This window comes from Notolepis coatsorum, assembly GCF_963971535.1.
Source record: "Notolepis coatsorum genome assembly, chromosome: 4".
Taxonomy (NCBI): domain Eukaryota; kingdom Metazoa; phylum Chordata; class Actinopteri; order Aulopiformes; family Paralepididae; genus Notolepis; species Notolepis coatsorum.
In genome coordinates this window covers 46,602,932-46,627,566 of record NC_140168.1, presented here as the reverse complement: position 1 = coordinate 46,627,566, position 24,635 = coordinate 46,602,932, and the positions used below count along the sequence as shown (strand labels likewise).

The window sequence follows — 24,635 nt, the reverse complement described above, 5'->3', positions numbered from 1 at the left end:
TTTTGACTACTGTTTTTGATAGGGTTATGGTCTTTACTCTTGGCTAAAAAAAATTATATTTAAAAACATTAACCTCTTAACATCCAAGAGCCCACATGTGGACGATTCTTTGCCGACCTCTAGTGGCTCGGGTGTGCATTTCTTTTAATACAATATATAGATAGAATTAAAGCCCTATTTGTTGCCTGTCGATTGCCCTTTCAGGTGACGAAATCCGCTCAGCGGTTCTCGAGTTACATGCCGATATGTGAGGCGTGCCCCAAAGTACGCAAAAGTATGCAAAAGTACACATTACCACCCCCGACTCCCGGGGCTCTAGCTCCGTCAATCATTTGGCGATACATGCTATACTATTTTATTTCATACTTATCTTGTCTAGCACAGTCTCTGGAGCGTAACAGTAAGAAGCATTTTGTATAAAAGTATTCTGTACTTCTGTATGACAACTATTAAAGAAACTTGAAACTATCAGTATAACATCATTAAAAAGATATAGGAAAAAGCCCAGGCATCAGGGCCATAGCCTTTTCCTATCCAATACTTAACCTGATAAGCTGTAAGCCGTATTTCGCCTAAAGGTACATGCCTAAGTAAATGGAAGATTGCTCCACTTCTGCAAGGTCAATTTGCATGTGCTTGGTATCTAGGAACATCTAGGGACCTGGGGGTATGTATTTCCAGTGTCAGAAATATTGTGTCTGTTACTAGGCTTGAGTAAATTGTAATGAAGAAAAGGAGAATATAAATTATGATTTATGATTTTTGCATCTTTGATCAAAAATTGATACGGGTAGGAGAAAATGCTCACTGAGCTCATTCACCACCTTATTGAGATCATATGTACAAAAAATCTAAGCAAATGAACCGCGGGAAGATGATTAAACAGAAGGATTTGTAGATACAGTAATTAATGATAATCGACTTTAATTATAAATTCATATTTGACCTTGAACTTGACCTTGACCTTATTATGGCCAAATCATACATCTATGGATAGGGAAAATGCTCCTCTTTCCAATGGCAAGGTTGAATCTGGATTTAGTCATTCATTGCGGTTTTTACGATAATTAGCATTTTCCGATAAATTTGTATTTCCGATAAATCGTATAAAACATCGGTAAAAATGAAAATATACACTTTGACTACTGTTTTTGATATGGTTATGGTCTTTACTCTTGGCTACAATAAAAATATTTAAAAACATTGACCTTAACATCCAAGGGCCCACATGTGGACGATTCTTTGCCGACCTCTAGTGGCTCGGGTGTGCATTTCTTTTAATACAATAATATAGATAGAATTAAAGCCCTATTTGTTGCCTGTCGATTGCCCTTTTAGGTGACAAAATCCGTTCAGCGGTTCTCGAGTTACATGCCGATATGTGAGGCGTGCCCCACGCAAAAGTACACATTACCACTCCCGGGGCTCTAGCTCCGTCAATCATTTGGCGATCTCGAAGATCTTTGCACAGGGTTGTAGCCAATGAGTGTGGCTTTCCAATGATACCCCATGATATGATAATTGGGGATCTAATACGGTCTCTATTGATCGATTTATGATAAAGAAAAGCAGGGACCTTAAGGCTTAAATAAGACCACATTCCAGACATACCAAGCGCACCACAGTGACAACCAATCAGGAGACCCAAACAATAAGTGACAGGGGTGACAAGTGACAGGGAGACAAGTGACAGGTGTCAGAATGGTGGGTGGTTCTCAGGCGGCGCCAGAGAACCCAGAGCGTTACAACCCATTACAAAAGGTGTTCCACTAGGATCGATCCTAGGCCCCGTTTTATTTACTATTTATATTAATGATATTATTCTGTCCTTGAAGGACTTCTGTACTACTGTACTATACTACTGCACTACTGTACTATACTACTATATACCTGTATGTCATGTATGTCCCTATGCCATAAATGTCATGTATGTTGTGTATGTCATAAATGTCACTATGAATTGAAAATGGGGGACCCTGATGTAAACAAGACAAACGTCTTTCTCTGGTCTGCATCCCCTTAACAGTGGTGATTCTGGATGTTCGGATAGATGGACATGGTCATGACTGGTTGTTCCGGGGGGTTCACATGCCTTCGAGCAACATTGTATGCCTCTTCTTATGTCTGCACATTTACATTGCACTAGTTTTATTGTCTTTTATACCTATTCTTATGTCTCCAATTTATGCATTGTTTTTTATTCTGTCAATTGTGTGCTGATTTTATGCCTATGTTCATTTTATACTAATTGCTGTGGGGCACTCTGGACTGCGGTCCATGTGTGAAAAGTGCTATATAGATAGTTATTAATATTTATTATTATTATATTCTAAAAATGTATGCATTGAAATGTCTGTAAAGTCTCGACGACATTGAAAATGAGGGTGACCTCAATTGTCTTTTCGAGAATAAATAAAGGTTTGATTGATTGATTGATAATGGTCCATGTATTCAAATGTGCTAGGCCTATTTACATTTTAAAATACTGCAACATGGGCATAAATAGATTATTTGTGTGCGTGGGTGTGTGTATGCATTTGAGTGTGATCTTGAGTGCATCCGTTTCTTTCTTTTTTTAAAACTTTGGCCATTCCGCTGGCTCTTTTTTGCGTTTATCGCATTTACTCTGGTCAAGAATGACCGACAGAAACAGGTTGAATGGGGGTACAGATGGGGGGAAGACACTCTGAGAAAGGCACGGCTGCAGTCCGGGAATCGAACTCGCTAAACCCCAGATCCGTGACGAGCACGGTTGTCCCCGGCGCCGAAATAGCGCTCGAGGTACGCGGTGAGCTACTGGAGCTCCCCCATCCGTTTCTTTCTTATGGGGGTAAACACATGATGTCCCCACTACAATAGAAAATCTGTAAAGAAAATCATTGAGGACAGTTTTCCACACCTCATTTGAAAAATGATTAATGTTAGGGTTAAGGTTAGGGTGAGGGTTTGTTATGTAGTGCTAAGGGTTAAGGGCACAGTCATGAATAAGGCAATAGAATATCCTCACACTCACACACACGTGTGCCTGCATATAGTGTGTGCGTGTGTGTGTGTGTGTGTGTGTGTGTGTGTGTGTGTGATTCAGACTGCTGCAGCGCTGCATTGTGGGAAATGTATACAGTACACGGGCAGTTGTTTGCAAGGAAATAAATCTTAGGGTGCTGTCAGCCAGTATAATCATACAGAACAACTGCAATTTCTGGATCTCACATCACATCCTTTTTTGAGGCTTTGATGTTTCAGAATTGTGGATGAATCCTTTTTGGTCGCCCCAAACAATAACTTAAATCTCACACCTAGGTGAGAGCCAAGGGGATACGGCCCCCACCCCTCTCTACTCTTAAGCTGATTGTCCCCTTCTTTCCCTCAGTGTCTCCTAGCTGGCCACGATGAGAGCACTTCTCTTAGCCAAAGCTCATTTAACCTACATTGATCATGAAGATCCGTCTCTGAGTCCGGTTTCACCACAGTAGGAATCATTCTTCCCGTGTGCATAAAGCTTCAACTCAGCGGGTAGACAGGAGATATGTGGTGGATACTTTTTGACTAAATTCCATAGCCTGAGAAGAATTGGTTTTCAAAATGAATGTTGGATTATTATTTCTATACTATTTCTTATAATGGTGTAGGCTAAAAACTTTAGGCACAGATTATACAACGGCATGCAAATTTCTCGATTCTGATTGTAGGAGATCCGGGGCTTAGCCCAGATGCCCCCCCCCCCCCCCTTTTTTTTTTTCTTCTTTTTTTTTTGCATTATATGCACGATGCACGACCCCCTCCACGATTATTTTTTTTTTAATTTAATGAACCTGTACATGCAATTTCCTGCAATATAGAGCCTTCAATCTTGACCAATAAAGCTGCTCTTTTCACTATAAAACTCAGTTAACCATAACGTAGTTATGGTTAGATTTATATATTGGGGGGGGATATATCATATTTTTCATATAATCAAAAAGTGGTGGAGCAAGATCATACCTTTGCTCCCCCAAGTTCAATAGTGGGAGAGCAGAGATGCTCCGAATGCTCTTATGGCCAGGCGTCTATGATTCACTGATACAAAGTAAAATAGTGCAGTGCAATAAAATAGTTAGTAAAATAGAATAAAATAATGCAATAATGCATTGCAATAAAATAGTTATCATCGTATTTTTTCGGGAGGCCGGTAAGGAGTGCATTACAGTAGTCGAGTTGGCTTGAGATAAAGGCATGGATCTGGTTTTCAGCGTCCTTTTGATTTATAAATGGCCGTACTTTAGCTATGTTTCTAAGGTGGAAGAATTAAGTTTTTGTCAACTTGTTGATTGTGATTTAAAGCTTGGGTCTGAGTCTACCATGACATCAAGACTTAACTCACTCAAATACAGTTAGCAGCTGGATAGACCACAGATGGAAATTAGCTTCTGCTAAATCTGGTGCAAACATATTTTCATGTAACAATGATGAATTGTAAAAAAAAAAAAAAAAAAAATTTAAATAGATTCGGGGCTTTTCAGAATACATCCGGGGCTTGAGCCCAGGTAGCCACCCCCTAGCTCCGCCCCTGGTCATAACGACTAAATATAAAGCGATTCTGTCACGGCGAATGTCTTAGTCCTTTAAACAATGTTGGATGATGTAATTGATGGGCAGTGGTGCAGTGGCAAATTGACAGTAGGTCAAACGCTCCACGCGCATGCACAGTTTTTTTTTGGCTGCTCTCGTCCTGCAGCTGGATACTATTGCCTCACAGCGCGGCCGTCAGCGCGCGGCCCAGAGAGCGCCGCTGGCTCTGCGGCTCTGCAGCTGCATGCTTCTCCGGGAGTCTGGATAATGCCATGTAAAAAGCGATTGCGCGTACTTCAGCCTCAGTGACCGAGGTATAACGCCGTTATACCGAGTTATACCAGCACTGCACCACTGTTGATGGGTCATGAGTCATTGTAGAACAAAAGAAAAATCGCGGATTGATTGATTGATTATTTGCAATTTTATTTTAAATTTCTTCTTCCTTCCCCCTGACTGCAGAGCTCACACACACACACACACACACACACGTACACCCCCACACACCCCCCCCCCCACACACACACACACACACACACACACACACACACACACACACACACACACACACACACACACACACACACACACACACACACACACACACACACACACACACACACACACACACACACACACACACACACACACACACACACACACACACTCCTGTCTGCAACAGCGGGGGAGAGTCAGACTGAGAGAGAAGCAGCTGAGTGCTGCAATGTTTTGAGTGAGCATGGCCTATTGAATTGATTGATTGCTAATTTTATTACTGTACGCCTGGTTTCAAACTGGTTAAGTTTAGGCCCTCTAAAGTAGGTTTAAAAAAATAAATAAAAAAATAGGGCGAAGAAAACTTTTTTTTCCTATAGGGCAAGGAAAACCTTTTAATTTGTTTTACCTACTTTCTATAGAAGCATCTAAGAATGAAGTTATATAGAAAGTAGGTCTGCATCCCCTTAACAATTGTGTGTATTGAGCCGTACTGTATTGTACCCATTCTGCATCTGGTAATAAAATGTTCAATCAATCATTCCAATAACACACAGTTGGATGTGTTAGTTTGTTGGATCCGTTGGATGCACTTCCGAGCTGCTTCCACATGGAGGCAACTTCTCTCAATCATTCCAATAACACACAGTTGGATGTGTTAGTTGGTTGGATGCACTTCCGAGTTGCTTCCACATGGAGGCAACTTCTCTCAATCATTCCAATAACACACAGTTGGATGTGTTAGTTGGTTGGATGCACTTCCGAGCTGCTTCCACATGGAGGCAACTTGTCTTTTTTGTTGTTGTGGGAACTACTTTTTCTGGGGGATGGTTTTTTTTTTTCAATAAATCTTCGATTAATGTGTGTTTATTGTATAGCAATAAGGTTGGATGAATGTGGCAGTTGTATAAAAGCATTACACCACTTGCAGTCGTGATTTGTGAACAATAAACCATGCCTAGGGGGGTCTAACGACCACCCCTAGGCATGGTTTATTGTTCACAAACCACTCCTGCGCGTGATGTAATGCTTAAATACGACGGCAGTGATGGCATTTGGGTCAGCCCTTATTGTGCTCATTGTACAATATCTTTTTCTGGTGTGTGTGTGTGTGTGTGTGTGTGTGTGTGTGTGTGTGTGTGTGTGTGTGTGTGTGTGTGTGTGTGTGTGTGTGTGTGTGTGTGTGTGTGTGTGTGTGTGACCACAGGGCATCAGCGTGGTGGAACAGGAACAGTTGGACAACACCATGATGGAGATGGACGGGACAGAGAACAAATGTGAGTCACAAGAGATGACAAAGTCCTCTTAAAGGCACAATGATATTTTTATTACTGGGGGGTATTTTCACATACATATTTTGAGAGTTTGATTTGTATTTGGAAAATACACTATTTGGAACCTTTCTAAACCCATTGTAAATCAAGTTATAGATGTGTTTTACTTTGTTTACAAACATTAGATTCCTATGTATGTATCATAATTACATGTTGTCTAGTGTTAGTCATTCAAGTTTCAAGTTTCTTTATTAGTTGTCACACAAAAATACAGAATACTTTTATATGAAATGCTTTTTTCTGTTTTGCTCCTGAGTGTGTGCTAGATAAAAATAGATAAAGTATAAAATAGAAAGTCAAAAGTACGTAAACAAAGTGTAAACAAAAGTGTTCATCAATATACATACAATATACAATACAGAGTAGAAAAATGGGTAACTGAGTTACAATACAATACAGTATACTGTACAATGCAGAAATGGGATGAGGTACAACTTAGGGTAAGGTGCAATGAGGTATGGATTGTAGTGCAAATCTCTTTACCAATAAATATAAAGTGTGTTAAAGTGTCTAAAGTGAGTAAAGTGGGTGCTACAGTGAGTTGTTTATTTAAAGTGAGTGTGTACGTGTGGATGTGTGTGCTTGTGTCAAGAGCTCATAATTACCTGTTGTCTAGTGTTAGTCCTTGTGTCAAGAGCTCATAATCACCTGCTGTCTAAACCAAAAGCGAATGACTTGTTCTTACATTTATATCAGCATTGTTCCAACAATATAAATAAATCTCCTTTTAATCCCTTGCATTATTTTATAATAAACCATGTCTCACAACATGGGACTTTATACATAGTGGATTTGTGTCCACTACACTGTTGTTGACAACTGAATGAAACAAATCCTAACAAAGCTCTTTTGGTCTCGAGGTAGAAAGCATGGTATTGACGCGTACAGCACCAGGCGGGCAGTCAGTGCAGGTGCAGTGTGTGTGTTGGCAGACACTGTTAGTACCTCTGCGTCCAACCTTGGCCAAGAGGCAGGGGTTGAATGTTTCAAATATTTGCTGAAACCAGAGCTGCTTGCTGCAGCTTATCTCAACACATGAAACCAGAGCTTATCTCCACACATGAAACCAGAGCTGCAGCTTTATCTCCACACATGAAACCAGAGCTGCAGCTTTATCTCCACACATGAAACCAGAGCTGCTTGCTGCAGCTTATCTCCACACATGAAACCAGAGCTTATCTCCACACACGGCATGTCCACACTGGGAGCTGTTCAAAGTGGAAATCACATTGTTCAAATATTTGAATTCCTGCTATATTATCACGTTATTATTATCATTATTATCTGTTTCTGTATGAGGCCATTGTTGGTGATCTCCCACCCTACATCACTTCATTGCTGGATTGGAGCTCTGGACCTTATCACACTCGGCTCTGGTGATTGGCTCACGCTTAAGGTTAAAGACTTTGCACTGAATTAGGAAAATCTGCTTTTAGCTTCTGTGCCCCAGAAACCACTTCACCACAGTCTGCAGCTGTTTTTAATTATTTTAAATGTTTAATTGATTGACGTTCTTGTAGAAAGAACGAGAGGTAGGCAGGTGGGCGTAGATGGGTATTTAATACAAGTATCTTACCGGGATGATACGTTACAGTCTAGTGCTATATGCTGCTAACCTGACCGGTGTTTACTTCCTGAGTGACGTCAGAGTAGTACGGGGGCCGTCACGTCTCAAGCTTGTGTATCAGACTAGCACAATGCTCTACATCCTTCCTCTTAAGTTGTGCTCTAATGTAAATACTAACAATGCTCTACAGGCTAGTAGGCTATAACAAATTACGCCATGAAGTGATTACTATTAATATCTAGCTATGGCTATTTGAACAAACCACAGGTTAACTGTACTTCAAGTGGTAATACACAACAGGTGTATAGTATGAACATCATTACTCCTTCTTTTTTATTTTTTTTCCTTAACAGTCCTTGTGACAAACACTACATATATCTGCTGTTTGGCCTGCAGACGCGGCCTGCCCGTGAGATGTACGGAGACTGAGTGTGCGGGTTAGTCTTTTGAACAGTCTCTTGTATCTGGGCGTGTTGTTGAGCGTCTGCCTTCTCGGTGACAGGGTGACTGTTGCCTTCGGGTTGGCCAGTCGGAGGTTGGAGAGTGATATCGGGGTCGCAGGGGTCGCTGAGGTCACCCTGTGGCGGTTCCGGTTCCGAGACGGGAAGAAGGTGTCTCCGATTCCTTCTGTACTCTCCTCCTTCTGACTCCACGACGTAGGACCTTGGTTCCTTACAGATGCTCTTGATTGTGCCCATCCGGTCGAATCCACGTGGAGTCTGTAACCTCACTACATGTCCCTGGGCCAGTGGCTGGAGGGGCCTGCTTGATCTGTCATAGCACGACTTCTGAATGTTGCGTTTCTTCTCGAGCTGTGCTTTGATCATCTTGTTGTCCTTCGCCTTAGGAACCAGTAGTGTCTTGCAGATGGGTAGGGTGGTACGTGTCTGTCTTGACATGAGCCGCTCAGCCGGTGACCCAAGTGACTGGTCACGTGGAACGTTACGGAGGTTGAGCAGATTTAGGAAGACGTCTGTTCCGTCCCGTCTGGACCTCTCCATGAGTTGCTTTGCGCTGCGCACAGCTCTCTCTGCTAGTCCATTCGCCTGCGGGAACTCCGGGCTACTGGTCACATGGTCGAAGTCCCAGGCCGAGGCAAACTCCTTGAAACGCTGGCTTGTGTACTGGGCCCCGTTGTCCGATATTACTTTGTGTGGGGCTCCATGCACAGCGAAGTGTCTTTTCAGTTTTGTTATCACTGTGTTGGATGTGATGTCACGCAGCAGGTCCACCTCGAACCAACCTGAGTATGAGTCGACCAGCACTAGGTGGTGACGTCCATTCCACTCGAAGATGTCGGTCGCCACGGTTGACCACGGTAAGTCTGGAATGGGATGCAGCTTGAGTGGCTCCCTTTGTTGGTGTTGTTTTGTGCTGTTGCAGACGTGGCATGATGCCGTTTTCTCCTCGATATCCTTCGCCATGGCAGGCCAAAACACAATGTCCCTCGCCCTGCGCTTGGTCGACTCTGTGCCAGGGTGGCCTCTGTGCAGGATCGTGATGTAGTCCATTTGCAGTGATTTGGGAATGACGGCTCTTGAGCCCTTCATGATGACGCCATCGTCGATTGTGAGCTCATCTCTGAATGCAAAGTATTGGCGAGCCCCTGCCGGCAGTGTCGACTCCCTCGCAGGCCATCCGTGGTTGATGATGTTGCATATTTTCTGCAGGGTTGGGTCCCTTTCTGTGTGTTCCTTGAGCTCGTTCAGGCGTGATGAGGAAATGTGTCTCACTGCCATGACCTCAAAGTCTGTCTTTTCACCACTAAGCCGGTCTGTGGTTTGTCTGGGAGCACGTGACAACGTGTCCGCGAGATACATGTCCTTCCCCTTCTTGTACCTCAGCTCAAAATCGTACCTTTGGAGTCTAAGCATCATACGCTGCAGTCTGGCTGGAGCCGTGTGTAGGGGCTTTGACAGGATGGTGACCAGCGGTTGATGATCTGTTTCGATTAGGATGTGCTTTCCGTATACGTAGTCATTAAACTTGGAGCACGCGAACACTACTGCGAGAAGCTCCTTCTCGATCTGTGCGTATCGCCTCTCCGTCTCCGTCAAGGTGCGGGATGCATAAGCGACTGGGACACCGTCCTGTAGACACGCCGCGCCTAGGCCATACTGGGAAGCGTCGCACGTGAGTGTGACAGGCTTGCGGACGTCGTAGTACATCAGCGTGGGTGGGTTTGAGAGACATTGTTTCAGCGCATCAAATGCGTCTTGGTGCTGCTTGTACCAACACCATTCCGTGCCATGGTGCATTAGGTGTCGCAAGGGGGCTGAGATTTCACTGAAGTTTGGGACAAACCTGGCCAAGTAGTTTACCATGCCGAGGAATCGCTGCAGAGCCGTTACATCTTCTGGTGCAGGCAGCTCGCTGATCGCTTGCGTCTTTGATGGGTCTGGCTTAAGACCCTGACTTGTGAACAGGTGTCCAACGTAGCCAACTTCTTTCAGTCTGAACCTGCACTTCTTGGAGTTGAGCCGTAAGTTGACTTCACATGCTCTGTCGAGGACTTTCTTGAGATTTTCATCATGCTCTTTCTCGCTGCTTCCTCCAACGATAATGTCATCGACTATCACTGCACAGGGGTATCCTGCGAAAATGTGCTCCATTGTGTGTTGGAAGACTTCACTGGCGCTGCTTATGCCAAAGGGCATTCTGAGGAAACGGAATCGTCCGAATGGCGAGCTGAATGTAGTCAGTAGCGATGATTTGTGATCCAGCGGTATTTGCCAAAAAGAGTTCTTGGCGTCCATTGTTGAGAACACGGTTGAGTTTGGCATGTGCGCTGCTACTTCCTCCACAGTGCGCATTGGGTGATGTGGGCGTTTGAGCGCCTTGTTTAGGTCTCGTGGATCAATGCAGAGGCGTATGTCGTCTGAGTTCTTCTTGTGGGTTGCTACCATTGAAGATACCCACTCAGTGGGTTCTGAGACTGGTGTTATGATGCCTGTGCTTGCCATTCTGTCCAGTTCCATCTTAACCTTCTCTCGCATAGCGACTGGGATCCGGCGTGCTGGCCTGACGACAGGCGTGGCCTCTCGGTCGATTTTCATGGAGTAGGTGTAGGGGAGCCTACCCACCTCATCCTTGAAGAGGTCTGAATATTCCGAGAACATCTTGTGTGAAAAGTTTTCCTCGTCTGTCAGATGTAGCTGGTGTATCTCCTTACTGAGTGTGACCAGTCTCATGCTAAGGCTGTTTTGTAAACCCAGCAGCGTCTGGACGTCTTGTTGCACCACGTGGAACTGTAGGGAGTGGGACTTATCTGTTATGTAGCATGCTAGGGTTGCTGTCCCCAATGTGTGTATTTCATTTCCTCCGTAGGCAACCAGCCTCGCTGTCCTGGAGCGATCCACTCTCTCTTTGTATTTCACTTGGTTGAACGTTTTGCGAGATATCACGTTGCACTTGGCTCCGGTGTCCACTTTGAGCTCGACTGGGATTCCGTGGACCTGGACTCTGCAGAATATTTCACTCTTTTGTGTCGCTGGTGATCCCACAGTATTGACTGTGTTTGTCACTACTGTGACTCCATCACAGTAGAACGAATCGTCACTGTCGCCTGACGATATTGTTCTGTCAACCTGGTTCACAGCGTGCTTTTTTCTGTATTGGTGCTGTGGATTGTCTCTGTGACTCCCTGGAGTGGATTTGCAGTACTGCTTGAAATGATTCATTTTCTCACATCCGTGACACTGTTTACCGAATGCAGGGCACCTTTCTCGTCTGGGCTCATGGCTGCCTCCACAGTTGCTGCAGCTGGCTATGGACCGAGTTGAGTGTTCTGTATTTGGCTTCTTCTTGTAAACACGTTCTTTTATTCTGTGCCGTAGGCTATCTACATTGGTTGTGCTTTGCTTTGGTGCAGCCAGTGTCCTAGTGTGTTGTTCTGTCATTTCGTGGATCTGACATGTCTCCACTGCCTTGGTTAAAGTTAGTTTGCTGTCACGGAGTAGTAGTTTCCTCATGCCATCATTTATTATGCCACACACAAGTCTATCTTTGATTAGCTCTTCGCGCAAATCTCAGAATTGACAGCTCTTTGCTTTGATTTTTAAATCACTGACATAAGCTTCAATAGTCTCATCTTGTTTCTGGCTTCTTGTATTAAACTTGTGCCTTTCCATAGTGACGTTTGTTTGTGGATTGCATAACTCACGGAATTTCCTCTTCAAACACTCCGGGTCTTCTCTTGACTGGGCGGGGACTATTTCTTCTCCCTGCTCGTCATCTCCATCGTACAGGGCTGGTCCATATACGAATGCCCGTTCCCGTTCTATGGCTTCAGAGCCAGCCAGGTTTAGCAAGATGAAGGCTTGAGAGCGAGGCGGCTTGTCATAGTGTGCGGCAGCAATGAATATATCATACTCTTGCTCGAATATTCTCCAATTCTCCGCGACGTGGCTGTCAAACACGAGTGGGCCTGGTTTGCGGAATCCTTCCGCCATGCTGAACGTGAGTCCTTGCGCGTTATTCCTCGCACGTTATATATACTAGTTATAGGCTACCTCCTAAACCTTCGCTTTTCACTTTCGGACGCGGGTTGACTACTGTGTCCACAACGTCTGACACCATGTAGAAAGAAAGAGAGGTAGGCAGGTGGGCGTAGATGGGTATTTAATACAAGTATCTTACCGGGATGATACGTTACAGTCTAGTGCTATATGCTGCTAACCTGACCGGTGTTTACTTCCTGAGTGACGTCAGAGTAGTACGGGGGCCGTCACGTCTCAAGCTTGTGTATCAGACTAGCACAATGCTCTACAGTTCTGTTTCTATATTTTCTTTTTTTGTGTTGTATTTCTCAAATGTCATTGTAAATGAGAGCTTGTTCTCAATGATCCTTCAAGATTAAATAAAGATAGAAATTAAATGAAAATAATATTATTGTTATTGTTATTATAACAATAAATCTCTCTCTCTCTCTCTCTCTCTCTCTCTCTCTCTCTCTCTCTCTCTCTCTCTCTGCTGAAACAGCTCAATTTGGGGCCAATGCCATCCTGGGTGTTTCGCTGGCCATCTGCAAGGCTGGTGCGGCAGAGAAAGAGGTCCCCCTGTACCGCCACATAGCCGACCTGGCAGGAAACACAGAGCTGGTGCTGCCGGTTCCAGTAAGAACAACATAAACAACCTAAACAACACGTTATTTTATTGAACAGCTGTTGACCTGTGTGACCAGCATGAGTACAACATAACATATCAGGTTTCTTCTATGAAACAGCCGACTCAGAAAATATAGGTTTCAAAAGCACAGATATGCCCTTTGTGTGATCAACCATGCAACTCTTTTTTTTTTTTTAAACTTTATTTTTTAGCGTTTATCGCTTTTCTGGTCAAGCATGACCGACAGATACAGGGTGAAACGGGATATAGATCAGGGGAAGACATTCTGGCAAATGACGGCGGGTCCGGGAATCGAACTCGGAGTCCACCAGATCCGTGACGCAGCACGGTTTTCCCCGGCGCAGAAATAGCGCCGAGATATGCGATGAGCTACTGGAGCTCCCCCAACCATGCAACTCTTTCATGAACCAGTTCATAGTATATGATGCTACAAAAAGTTGTTCACCAACTTATAGCTTATTTGTGACTTTGCAGTTAAGTTAACAATATTGTTAGGGTTACTGTGGCAACTGTTAGCACTGCTGCCTCACAGCAAGAAGGTCCTGGGTTCGAACCCCAGCAGGGGGCCTTTCTGTGTGGAGTTTGCATGTTCTCCCTGTGTTCCTCTGGGTACTCCAGTTTCCTCCCACACCATAAAGACATGCATGGTAGGCAGGGACTATACAGATGGAAACTAGCTAATTAGCTCAAATCTGGCACATTTACATTGATGTGGAAACTGAAGATGTTCATTAATGTGCACTGTCCATGGGTAAAAAATAAAGAAAGAAAGAAACAAACAAACTGTAGGTCATTGGTTATGGCGGATGTCATCCTTCCTTTCCTTAGTACAATCTTGGAAAGAGCAGTGGCCGCCCAACTCCAACAATATATTATGTCCAACCATGAGCTCTATGAGCCTTTTCAATCCGGCTTCAGAACTCACCACAGCACAGAGATCGCCCTCTTCAAAATCACCAACGACCTCCTCCTTGCAGCTGACTCTGGCCACATTAGCATAGCATCCTCATCCTCCTGGACCTTTCTGCAGCCTTCGACACAGTCTCCCATTCTATCCTCCTCAACCACCTATCCGACAACCTCTGCATCACCATCGCCGATTCCAGTTCCACCCCCGGCCCCAGTCAACCAAGGTGTCCCCCAAGGTTCTGTACTTGGCCCAATTCTCTTCACCATCTACATGCTCCCCCTCGGTCAGATCATCTGTCGCCATGGCCTCAGTTTCCACTCCTACGCCGATGACACACAACTTTACTTCTCCACCAAACCATCCACCCAGCTCCCCCCACACTCCCCTGTCAACTGCCTCCATGAAATAAAAACCTGGATGTCATCTAACCTTCTCAAACTGAACAACAATAAAACTGAGCTCATGGTTGTGGCACTCAAGGCCCTGCTCCGGAAGGTTGGAGATCTCACCCTGGATATAGACGGCTGCTCTATCTGCCCTTCCCCAAAGGTCCGCAACCTGGGAGTCATCCTGGACTCCACCCTTTCCTATCAAGTCCATGTCAGTTCCGTCACCAAATCCACCTTCTACCACCTCCGAAACCATCACTTTCCTAATCCACAGCTGAGACCCTCATTCATGCATTTCTCACCTCCCGCCTGGAATACTGCAACAGGGTCCTGTCCGGGGTTCCAAGCAAGACCCTGGACAGGCTCCAGTATGTTCAAAACTCAGCTGCCAGGGTTCTCACCCGCACCAAACCCTGGCAGCACATCACCCCCACCCTCATCCACCTCCACTGGCTCCCCATCAAATCCTGCATCACCTACAAAACCCTCCTTCTCACTTACAAATCCCTCCATGCTCTGGCACCTCAGTACCTCACTGACTTCCTCCACCCCTACACTCAGTCACGGTCCCTGCGATCCTCAGACACTGGACAGCTATCCATTCCCCGAACCAGACTGCGGACCTTTGGGGACAGAGCTTTTAGCGTGGCAGCTCCCACCCTCTGGAACTCCCTCCCGCAGAACTCCGCAACGCCCCAACTCTGGACTCATTAAAAACAATCCTCAAAACCCACCTCTTCAACTTGGCCTTTAACCCCTAATTTGCCACTTTGAATGTTGTGTCTGTCCACCATGTTTGTTATTTTTGTTTGTTTTCTCCCCCTATGTAAAGCGACCTTGGGTCTTATTATTATTATTATTATTATTATTATTATTATTATTATTATTATTATTATTATTATTATTATTATTATTATTATTATTATTATTATTATTATTATTATTATTATTATTATTATTATTATTATTATTATTATTATTATTATTATTATTATTATTATTATTATTATTATTATTATTATTATTATTATTATTATTATTATTATTATTATTATTATTATTATTATTATTACTATTACTATTATTATTATTATTGTTATTATTATTATTATTATTATTATTATTATTATTATTATTATTATTATTATTAGTATTAGTATTATTATTATTATTATTATTATTATTATTATTATTATTATTATTATTATTATTATTATTATTATTATTATTATTATTATTATTATTATTATTATTATTATTATTATTATTATTATTATTATTATTATTATTATTATTATTATTATTATTATTATTATTATTATTATTATTATTATTATTATTATTATTATTATTATTATTATTATTATTATTATTATTATTATTATTATTATTATTATTATTATTATTATTATTATTATTATTATTATTATTATTATTATTATTATTATTATTATTATGGTTATGGTTCCAGGACCACTTTAAAAATAACACCCGGTTCGAGAAGTTCCAGTCAGGCTTTCGCTCATCCCACAGCACGGAAACAGCTCTGCTCAGGGTGACGAATGACCTTCTAATGACCGCTGACGCAGGATCACCATCACTTATCATCCTCCTCGATCTGACAGCGGCGTTTGACACTGTGGACCACACCATCCTCCTGGAGCGCCTCAACAACACTGTTGGACTGTCGGACCATGCACTGCAGTGGTTCCAGTCCTACCTCTTAGGCAGGACTGAATATGTCTCACTGGGAGGACACAAGTCCAGGCTGCTCGATGTCACCTGTGGTGTTCCGCAGGGGTCGGTTCTTGGTCCCATCCTATTCATCACCTACATGCTCCCCCTCGGTCATGTCATCGGCAGACATGGAATGTCCTTCCACTGTTATGCCGATGACACACAACTCTACATAAAAACTGCCCCAAACCCCTCTGCAGCTCTGTCATGCCTCACCACCTGTCTTGAGGAGATAAAGGCATGGATGAACAGCAACTTCCTCCAACTAAACAGCAAAAAAACCGAGGCACTTCTAATTGGCACCCCTCACCAGGTTCAGTCTTCATCCATATCACATCTCACCTTTGACGGCCAGGTAATCCCCCTCTCCCCCTCAGTCACAAATCTGGGGGTTCGATTTGACCCCCACCTGACCTTCAACATCCACATAAAACACCTCTGCAAGACCTCATTCTATCACCTAAAAAATATATCAAAACTCTGTCCCACTCTAACCCTGTCAGATGCAGAGAAGCTTGTCCATGCCTTTATCTCCTCAAGACTGGACTACTGTAATGGACTCTTCATCAGGATTCCTGGCAAGAGCATCCAAAAGCTGCAATACATCCAGAACAGCGCTGCCAGGATCCTGATGAGAGTCCGTAAACACGATCACATAACCCCCATCCTCCACTCACTGCATTGCCTCCCCGTCTCATCCCGGATCAATTACAAAATCCTGATGCTCACCCATAACTGCATAAACGGATACGCACCCCTCTACCTACAGGAACTCATCACTCCACAATCCTTGGCTCCACCCGTACCCTCAGATCTGCAGGTAGCCAGCTCCTTCGGGTCCCCAATACCCGGCTCTGCACCATGGGTGGCAGAGCCTTCTGCACGGCTGCACCACGCCTGTGGAACAGCCTCCCCTTCCAGCTGAGGGCACCACAGAGCCTGGACTCTTTTAAAAAGGCTTGACTGTTAGCCTTTTCTTTTTCTTTTCTTGTGCTGTTGTTTTGAATTTTCTGTTTATACTATGTTTTTAACTATGTTCTATTTTTATCTTATTCTTATTCTGTATTTTATTTGTTTTACTAATAACTATTTAATTTTTTTAACTATGTTTTAACCCTGTAGCACTTTGGGATCCCAGCGAACAAAAAGTGCAATACAAATTAAATGTATTATTATTATTATTATTATTATTATGGTTGTGTTTATGGTTATGTTATGGTTATAGTTATGGTTCTGTATCGTTAGTGGCTTAGCTTGGCATCGCCTTCTGCACTATCTCGCGTACGTGCACGCGTACTGAATAAACCACAAATGTACCTCTAATACCAGTATTAGTCTGACCACACCCCTCATCAGCTTACCTTCATAAGCAGGTGTGTGGTCACCTGCTCTCCTCCTTCTCGCTTTCACCACAAGGAAGTGCCTCGGTAGTACCCCACTTGACGTGTCGTTGATAAGTTGAAAAGAGTTGTGACTAGGTTTACATTGTGCCTAACCTTTTTCTTCTCTCACTTGTTTATATAAGAAAAAGGTTTGGGTCATAATGTATTCCGCGGAGAGTAGACCCGCTAGACCTACTCTTCACCACCGATTCTCCATTCCCGCCTCCGTCGTGCGTTCCGGTGCTGGGCTGTTGCCACTCTCGTGGTTGCCGACCCAGCCCGGGAGACTGCCGGTGGATAGTTTTCCTCACCGACGAGCCGAGGGTTCGGAGCCGTCGCTCCGGCGATGGCCTGATCTCGACTCTGGTTCCTCTGTTTCTGGGGAATCGCCCGTTGATGAACGGGGATTGTCTTAGAGCCAGGGGATTTGCGACGAAAACTTTTTGCGTCTGCTCGCTCACGTCGTCACATGGTGGCGTGCAGACGCGAACGGCCTGGGTTTGGGGAATTGCTGGAGACCAGCGAGGCCGCGTCCGACTCTGGATTTCTGATGGAAACTGAAGACTTCATGGAGGAGGCGGACGGGTTCTTGTATGATGGTCCCGTGGAGGAGAGTATCCCTCCTCCGGAGACCCCGGGGTGGGGAGAAATGGCTCCACGGGGCGCCTTGTTCGAGGATGTCGGGGAACCACCTTGGCCTCATCGACAGGATGCCCTACTGTCAGCCGCATCGGATTGTGGCTCCTTGACCAGTCGCAGCCTGCTGTATGCGAGGGATGCGGGGTCGGTGGAGGAGGGTCCGCAGGGGGAACTGCGGGCCTTGTTTCCCGAGCTCATGGCGGTAGCCGCCGCTGCAAACGGTGTGCCGCTGCCGCAGCCATTGCCTGCTCCTGTCCCTGATGACCTCATAGGCCATCCCTGGCAGCGTCCCCCGGTGAGAGGGGTGGACGTTGTCTACCCATTTTTCCCATCGATGGGGGCCTATGTTCGTCGGGGCCAGGCGGTCTCCAACATCATGGGACTGACTCCCGCCTACGTACCAGTTACGCGGGTGTCGGGGTTGGTCAAAGGTATGGGGGAGGGCGTACCTCGGCTTGACAATCCGATGGCCGCGCTCCTCTGTCCGGATATGGTGTGGGAGCCCCTATGCAAGCCGGTCCTCCAGGGGAGGTCGGCTAGGCGATTGGCTTATTGGGGTGACCAGTCATTTATCGCCGGTACACAGTCGCTGGCTGCGGCCTCTAACATCGCCCACCTGGCTAGATTTGTATCGGGGATAATGACGGGCGGCGCGGATCTGAACGAGGTGAGGTGCGATCAGATCACCCAGGCTGCGGGAGCTGTGCTGCACCTCTCCCAGGTGCTAGCCATAGCCATGGGTAAAGTGCGCGCCCTGGCCACCCTGGGCCAGCGTCACCTTTGGCTGGAGCAGGCCCGTGTGCCAGAGAAGAAGAGAGCCCCTCTTCTGACGGCCGCCCTCTCCGACGCTGGCCTGTTCGGGAAGGCCCTGCTATTGATGACCTCAACATGCAGAGAGATGGCAGAGGAGAGATCCATCCTCCAACCCCATTTTCCGCCTCCCGTCCTTGCCGGTGGGGGCAGAAGGCTTCCGCGACGTCGAGCTGTCTCCGCCGCCGCTACCACTGCCCCCGCCGCCGCTGCTGGCCCTGCCAAGAGGGCCAGGGGACGAAACGACGCTTCAGCCACCGCCGGCCCATCCCAGTCCGGAGGAGACGGTAGGGAACGTCGTGTCCAGCAGACTGTAACCTACCGTCCCTCCGGGGCTCCCCGGGGTGGCCAGACTCGAGCGGCGCGAGGTGGCAGGCGCCGTTGAGTGACTTTTCCCCCTCTGTGTCCCCTCCTCTACACCCTCCCCGGCCCCCCTATGATTTTGTGCCTTGATCACATATTATTTATTTAATAAAAAAGTTCCCTGATATAAGGGGGACTGTGGTTGGCCGAACAAACTGTGTGTTTCTTCAATACAAATCATGTGGTGGGGTTGTGTTTTATGAATCTACCCTGTTACGTTGGGGGAATGAGTTGTGTTGTGTTACGAGTTTTTAAGCAAGGTCTGCAACTTACACTCGGTAATAGGTTCTATTAGCTTGATGCTCCACATGCAATTAGAACTGGTGATATTCCATTGCTTTAACTAAGTATGTGTTCACAACGCTGTGTTGTTAGTTGCAGTAATGCTCGTACACACTTTTCATGGCCTAGCCATTACTCTCGTTCAACGTCTTCCTATAGCTTAGGCTGCGGGTATGGGATTCACGCACAGGCGACTTGTGTTTTTGTTGTAATCCCTTTTACACTTTGTGGGTAGCTAACATTGTATTAGCTTATGCTATATGTGTTTTGTTCTACCGGAGGTTTTCAAAATGGCTACGGTTGTTTTCTGTGTGTAGGGATAGAAGGTGTGTTTTTCGGGAGGGGGTGTCGGATAAACCCCTCCTTTACCCACTTGATTGGTTTAGAGGTTGTTGACCTTCCTGCTGAGCCAGTCAGGGCCAAGCCAGTGCTTGGCGGGGGAGGGGGGGGGGGGGAGGGGTATTCTACCGACTCCTGTTATGACAGGATCCGGTGGGTTTTCCCCGCCCGTTATAGCGTTGTTGCTATGGCGACGCCTTCCATGAGCTGGTGTCGTAAAGATGTCGAGGTTAGAGCGCAGGACTTAACCTGCTGCGCTCGTTTTTGTGTCAAACTTGAGTCTGTTGGTCACGTGTCTCACAGTTTACATATCTTTTTCTTGACCGTGGTCTCATGTGGGAAGGTGTTTCTGGGGGAATCTGGTCTTACACTCTGATTAAGAAGAGTGACTGGATTAAAATCATGTGAAAAACAGGGTTTTTTACTCCCAGCTGTGCAGTTAGGTCATACATGTGATGCCTTTTCTTTATTTTATAAAGAGTTGAATGTTCATTCATGGAGTTGATTGCATCTCGCCCCTCTTGTCGTTTCCCTGGGCGTCTTGGGGATTCAATATGGTGGTCTAAGCGGCCTATTGTTGATGTGGGTATGTCCAAACGCACACATAGTGCTGGCTCAGGATGTGCTTTGGCCGTTGCTGACTGGCGCGCCTCGTTTGCTTTGGTGAAACAGCGTTTTTATGGAGCAATTGGGATGGGGGTTTTTCCTCTTCCGACATCCTGTGTGTTGTCGATGGGTTCCCGTTCATGTCAGGGGATGATGACGGAATGGGTCTGGGCATATGGGAAGGGTCTCACGCCCTAGGGGTGGGCCGCCGGACGCGGTTCATACCGACACGTCTGGGTGGCGCCTTCTTTTTATGTTGGGATCAGACGCGCATATCTGCCCCTTCTCCTGGGGTTGGCAGGTCGGCGTGGTTAGGGCACGGGACTGGTTCTGGTCGCGCTGGTCCAGATCAGTGCACCCGTTGTCCGCTGGGGATGCAGATCTGCTGTTCTGGTACCCTGAGGGACTTAGGGTTTTTTCGGGGGGAAAAATGCTAGGTCGATCCGGGTGTCACAGGGTTGTGCGTTATGGGACCCCTTGTTGGTACCGAGTGCGGGGTGCTGGGGGCTGGTCTTCCATATTACGCTCTTCTCTTGCGTTTTGGCGCTGAGGAGCCTGTTGGGTGGGGTTAACCTCCTTTGGGATCCTGTGCTCCCCGTATCGCCGGGCCCGGTCCGGGGTGATGCCCGTTGACCTGTAGGCCCGGGATGGCCCTGTTGGGAACCGGAACGCGGGCTGCGGTGGTGCCACCGGTGCGTTTCGGGGTGTTCCTGAGGGGTTATGGGACCAACCATTGCATGGGGTAATGCCTGGGTGGTTGGTTCTCTGGTGTGTTGCTGCAGTGTCAACTCCCGGTTCTCCGGTTGAGGGTGCCCCTGCACGTTCATGACGTCTGCCGATCGTATGGGCTTTTCTGTGGGCAGCTGTCAGGGGCCGTGTGGTCTACGGATCCCGCTCCTGACGTGCTGTTGAAAGCTTGGTTATGCGACAACGCCAGCATACGCCCCTTCCGCCGGGGCGGCTGTTTCGGCTGTCCTTTCTGGCGCCTGCCTCGTCCGCAGTTGTTCCAGGCTTGGGTTGACGACCTGTTGCCTGGTCTTCCCCGGTGCACTGCCTGTTCCGTTGGTTAACTCTTGTGTGTTATGACCATGCTGTCTGCCTGTTGCAGGGCTTGTGTTCCAGGCGGTGTGCTGTTGAGGGGGACAGGGCCCGCTCGGCTGAGGGGCCTTTGTCCGAATACGCTGGCGATGTGAGGGGCGGGGTCACTAGGTGCCCCCCTGGTGGGGTCTTGATGCTGGCATCATGGACTTCTCCGGGCCCCCATTCCGGGGGTCCAGTCCTTTTGGTGGGTCTGGGTCTTCCTTCGCGCTCCGCTGCTACGGCCTTGCCACGGGGTTGGGTTTGCCCTTGACCCCGTGATTCTGGGGGCAGTAACGAGGTTGTTCCTCCGTTCGTTCCCGGGTGGCATGCGGGTTGTGCGTGTGTGTAGTCGTGGGGTCAAGCCACGGTCTGCTCACCCTGTGCGTTAAGTTGCTTGAGAGCTCTTCGCACGGTCGGGTCCGTCGCCTTCCCGTGAAGCCTCTAATAGGGGGGATACCCTCCATTAGGGGGGGTCGGGGGGGCTCGGCCCTCCCTGTTCTGATGGTTTTGGGGGGCTGTCAGCGGGGTGTATTTGTCAGCCAAGTGGCTCCGCTTGGCCTCCCTTGTGCAGAAAGCGATGCCAAGCTAAGCCACTAACGATACAGAACGTTAGGTTATGACTATAACCAAGTTCTGTTAGTTAGGGGCGATGCTTGGCATCGGACGGCCGCTGCAGCCCTTGACCTCACCTTGTGGTGAAAGCTTGGGAAGGAGGAGAGCAGGTGACCACACACCTGCTTATGAAGGTAAGCTGATGAGGGGTGTGGTCAGACTAATACTGGTATTAGAGGTACATTTGTGGTTTATTCAGTACGCGTGCACGTACGCGAGATAGTGCAGAAGGCGATGCCAAGCATCGCCCCTAACTAACAGAACTTGGTTATAGTCATAACCTAACGTTATGGCTATGGTTATGGTTAGGTTACAGTTATGGTTAGGGTTAAGGTTAGGGCTATGGTTATGGTTATGGTTATGGTTAGGGTTATGGTTATGGTTAGGGTAAGGTTAAGGGTTAGGTTATGGCTATGGTTGTAGTTATATATCATACTGGTCATCGCGTCTCGCTCCTGCCATTATGAGATAACTCTTATCTCCTAGCACCTAGTGTGCTCATGAACAAACAATTTGCACCCATGCACCTGACCAGGCCACGCCCCAGCGTCCTCCTATAAGACGCCGGACATGGTCACACTCTACCTTCCTCTTTTTTGTTTCCAACATGGACGCTGCAGTGCACTCCATGAACTAGTTGTTATGAAATGCAGAGAGAAATTACACAATGTTGGGTTTTCGCCGGAGATTCACCAGCCCCTGGAATCTTCTCGGCACATCCTAACAGCGCATCGGGCCTGTCCTGGGGTTTCCTCGTCTCGTGACAGCGGATCGAGGGACGTCGCGCGGCGGCTAGCTGTCGGGCTAGGTTGCGCACAGGTAGGGCCTGCACTGCCAGGCATTAATGCTAGAATTTGTGATACTGCTCGTTGTCCCGTGAGACAGCCGAGTTGTGTATTGGCGCGAGGGGCAGGATATTTGGGAAAACATGGTCGTCATGACTCTGTTTTGGGTGTTTTCCCAGCTATCCTAGTGCACGCGGCTAATGCTAATGCTACAATGCTGGGTCTCCGTTCTTGTTCCCCGCCGAGGGCTGTCTTTACTAAAAGGTTTTCCCTCCTCTTAACCATTCATGCTGATGGTCAATCAGTGTCTAATGTTAGGAGTTTTGATGGGGGCTTGTTTACCATTTTCATGGGTGGATGGGCTGAGGCCTAGGGCTGGTGTGCTTTTTGTGAATCTATGAATTGTGTGCGGGACTGGTGTTTTTCTCTGGTCTGCATCCCCTTAACATTTGTGTGTATGGGCTAGCCCATTCTGCAGTGTGTTAGTGGAGTTTTCGTTCATTTATTCATTTACCCCTTCATGGGTGCACACCACAGTGGAGGTTGCTGTATTCCTACTAGGGAGGCAGTGCGGTAGCACTTTATAATAACACCCTGTTATAATACATTTATAAGGTATTTGTAGATAATGAACTAATCATGAACAAACCATTTATATACATTCATAAATGATTATTAAATCATTTATAACTATATTTGTATAACATTTACAGATTAGTTCTACATTATTTATAACTCATTATCAACATTGTTCGTACTTGATTTGTTCATCATTAAATAATGTTGTTTAATGTGTAGTAACAGATTTGTAGATGCTTTGAAAAATGGATATGAAAAAACTACTATAGTGTATCTCCATTTATTTTTCATGTTCAACAAATGATTTGTTAAGACATTCATAAAACATTTATAAATCATTTGCAGATGCTATCGTGGGGGCCAATCTAAAGTGAAGCCTATTCATCATTAACAAGTGTCTAATACAGTTCATTATTTGTTAACTTTTTCATCACATGTTACAAATGTTGTAGGCAGCTTTCGGATACACCCTTCTTTGTGACATCAAACAGTGACAGAATTAGGACTAAAGATAAATGCAATTTTATTAACATATAAAATACATGTGCATGACATATAGTGTAACTTCGGGGGGCACTAGGACCCAGGAGTACCCTGGCCAGGTATTGAAGAGGATCTAGAGAGGAAGTCTCACGCGAGCGAGACTTGACGTCACGTGTGTTGCCGTCTGTTTGAATGGAAGCACAAGTTATCCGTGCTGCGTCTATACTTTCGCTTTTCAGGTATGAGCAGGTTAAACACCTTTTTTGTTGTTTTTGTTGGTAAATCTATTCCATCATTTCCGACCTACAAACAACTCTTATATGTTGTGTAGACGTTCGTGTAGATGTGGTGGCCGCTAACGTTACATTTGTTCCTAATGTGTGCTCAGTGCTCAGTATGTATGTGATGACGACACGACACACAAGAGTAATAATTATTTGTGTCGTGTCATTATCACTGAGCACACTGAGCACACATTAGGACCAAATGTAACGTTAGCGGCCACCACATCTACACGAACGTCTACACAACATATAAGAGTTGTTTGTAGGTCGGAAATTATGGAATA

General features: G+C 46.0%; 1 pseudogene across 1 annotated transcript in view; it reads left to right on the top strand.

Moving 5' to 3' along the window:
• LOC311226505 (gamma-enolase-like) overlaps positions 1 to 24,635 on the top strand; it is an 87,339-nt pseudogene that overhangs the window by 15,605 nt on the left and 47,099 nt on the right. Inside the window, exons 4-6 of the transcript in view lie at positions 6,251 to 6,320; positions 12,925 to 13,058; positions 15,875 to 16,170. The product of the transcript in view is annotated as a gamma-enolase-like (transcript). The remainder of the gene's footprint in view (positions 1 to 6,250; positions 6,321 to 12,924; positions 13,059 to 15,874; positions 16,171 to 24,635) is intronic.